The following is a 3,138-nucleotide window of genomic DNA, read 5'->3' as shown; positions in this document are numbered from 1 at the left end:
GCAAAACCAAAACGGAACAAAGAATAAGCTGACACAAACTGCTGGGTTTGGAGGCCTGGTAGCCCCCTCCCAAAAGACACGTCCCAAGACACCTGGGCTAAAGGATTGTTCCTTCAGGGACAAGAGGCCCTACAGCAAAGCCCCTTGTTTTCTCCGGGGTTTGGTCACCAGAGAGCTGCCCACCAGCCCCTGGCCAGAAGAGCACATCTCCTCCCGGGGGGCAGCTCTCACTGCCACGCTGCTGCCCAGGGAGCACAGGGGAGGAGAGTCAGGACAGCTGCAAAAAGTTCATGGGACTTCTCAAAGGGGAAAAAAAGGAAAGAGGAAACAACCAAGATCTTTTTACCAGGCTGTCTGGGACAAGAGCCATCAAAACATGAGAGTGGGTGACGGACAGCTGGGGAGAACAGTCGGGATTCGACAAAAGAGTCCAGACAGCATGAAATCAGAATGAGAATGAACATCAGGGAGGAAGAAGATATATTGACAGGAAGAAGATATATTGACAGATGGAAGGTTTTTTAATCTGAGTTTGGTTTTACTGAAAATTTTCTGCTAGATCCACTTTTAAGAAAGAGTGCAATAAAAAGAGTCATTCTCTGTGGGGGTTATTGATGAGGAAAAAAAAAGAGTTATAATAGTATTGATTTGAGGTGAAATGGTAAAAAGTGTCAATCAACAGAGTTTAGTGGGAGAGAAACCAGGAGGAGTCACACCAGTCACGGCAGGAGCCAAATCCTGGGACCAGCTGGGGAAGGGAAGAAGCTCTAAGTGGGGTCCCCGATGCAAGCCGGTATTTATATGGTGCCTGACTTCTGAGCACAACCACACTGGAAAATAACAGCAGTAACACCTTCACAACAGCCATGAAGGAGCATTTGTCACTGGGTATTTCGCCCACGCGCCATCGTTCCGCGGGCTGCCTTCTCCCAGACTCTGACCCCCAAAATTCATTCCTGAAAGATCCTAAAACGCCTCACAAACGGGGTTTGACACAGAAGTAGTGACCCCCCCAAGGTGCAGGCAGCGGTGTTAGTAACGGTCAGCACCCCACCAGAATTCCCTGCAGGCTGTGAGGAACCCTGCTGCACCCAGGGCAGACACAAACCCTGTTCGGAAGAACCTCTGGCACGGATCAGCTCCAGGCAGGGTGGACAAGGCCCTCTGAGGTCCTCTCCGGCTGTTCCTGTCAGTCCACGCTCCGTGACAGAAACCCCCTGGGTCAGAGCTGCCCGGGCTGAGGCGTTCACGGGAGGAAACTCTGCCATAAGCTCCGGCAGGAGCAGCAGCCCGGGCAGTTTGTCTCTGGGCTCTGTCTGCCATTAGCGATGGGATTCACCCACCAAACGGCTCCCGGCCCCCCACAAATACCCAGCCCCATGCCGGGGGAGGGACGGGGAGCTGCTCCCAGTGCCCCGGCCCCGGCCCTCTGACAGCAGAGCCGCTGACTTTAGGGCTGTGCCGGCAGCGCCAGGCTCACTGCGGAACCCACCCGAAGCCCTTTGGCACTAACGGCCCCGCTGGAGATGCCTCAGGGCTCGGGAGCTACAGCGAGAGGCAAAACGGGGTTCAAGCGGCCCCAGTGCCCGGGGTCGCTGCTCCCCCGGGCGGGCTGAAGGACGGTGCCTTCCAGCCCCGAACCGCCGCTCCCCCCGTGTCAGCTCCCCGGGAATTCAGCACCACGAGAGCCCGGACAGGCCGCGGGGCCGCGGCGGGGGGAAGCCGCCTCTCGGGGTTTTTGCCCTTCTCCCGCCCGAAGCTCCCGCCGCTCCGGGGTGCGGCTGTACTCACCCCGAGCGGCTGCTCCCGCGCAGGGGCCGGCCGAGGCTCCCTCCTCCCGGGGGTGCCCGCGGGGGGGCCGGCGGGGGCCGGGCGGAGCGGCGCTTCGCTCCCGCGGAGGGCGCCGGGCGCGGGGGGGGCGGTTTCCCCGCCGCCTCCTCCCGGCGCCGGGGCTGCGGGGCCGGCGGGGGGCGGGGGGCGGTTCTCGGCGCGGGGCCGGGACGCGGCTTCCGCCCGGCAAAGGCGGCCGGTTCGCCGCCGCCGGCAGCGAGAGAGCCGCTCCGCCCCGCCCCGCCCCGCTCCCCCCGCCGGCGCCCGGGGCTCAGCGTCCCGGCCCCCCCCGCCGCTGCCCCGGCCCCGCCGCCGCTGCCTGCCGACCCCCCCCGCCAGCGCCGGCCCCGGCGGGAACCTCCGCGGGTGCTGCCGCCGCCTCCGCCGCTGGGAGCGGGCTGAGGGGAGGGGCGGGGCCAGGAGACATCGGCAGCGAGGGAGGGGCGGGGCCAGGAGACATCGGCAGCGAGGGAGGGGCGGGGCCAGGAGACATCGGCAGCGAGGGAGGGGCGGGGCCAGGAGACATCGGCAGCGAGGGAGGGGCGGGGCCAGGAGACATCGGCAGCGAGGGAGGGGCGGGGCCAGGAGACATCGGCAGTGACGGAGGGGCGGGGCCAGGAGACATCGGCAGCGAGGGAGGGGCGGGGCCAGGAGACATCGGCAGCGAGGGAGGGGCGGGGCCAGGAGACATCGGCAGCGAGGGAGGGGCGGGGCCAGGAGATCCGCAGCGAGGGAGGGGCGGGGCCAGGAGACATCGGCAGCGAGGGAGGGGCGGGGCCAGGAGACATCGGCAGCGAGGGAGGGGCGGGGCCACGAGACATCGGCAGCGAGGGAGGGGCGGGGCCAGGAGATCCGCAGCGAGGGAGGGGCGGGGCCAGGAGACATTGGCAGGGAGGGAGGGGCGGGGCCAGCAGCCCATTGGCAGCGGAGCGGAGGGGCGGGGCCATCAGCCCCTCTGGCCGTTCCCGCCCCCAGCCGACACTCTCCGCAGGCCCCAGAGAGCGGTTCCCCTGCAGCCGCTTCAGGGGGAAACGCGCCACGGCCCGGTGTCAGTCAGACGAAGCGTCTGCGGCCCAGAAAAGGGCCAATACAGAGCCCGCGCACACTCTGCAAACCCCGACGCCGGGCCCCGGCCGGGACTGGGGGCAGAGGCGGGCGAGCGCCCTGCAGGAAGGGCCGAGGGCGCGGCAGTGCGATGTGTGCCTCGAGGGTTGGGTTTTGGGTGAAAAGAGCCGATGGATGGAACTGTATGACGTTAACTGCCAACTAAGGCTGTTCTTGCATCGCGTCATCGCTCCGGCTGACAGA

Source organism: Athene noctua, unplaced genomic scaffold (genome assembly GCF_965140245.1).
Source record: "Athene noctua unplaced genomic scaffold, bAthNoc1.hap1.1 HAP1_HAP1_scaffold_157, whole genome shotgun sequence".
NCBI lineage: Eukaryota > Metazoa > Chordata > Aves > Strigiformes > Strigidae > Athene > Athene noctua.
The sequence above is the reverse complement of the archived record's forward strand: the minus strand, read 5'-3'. Positions refer to the sequence as shown.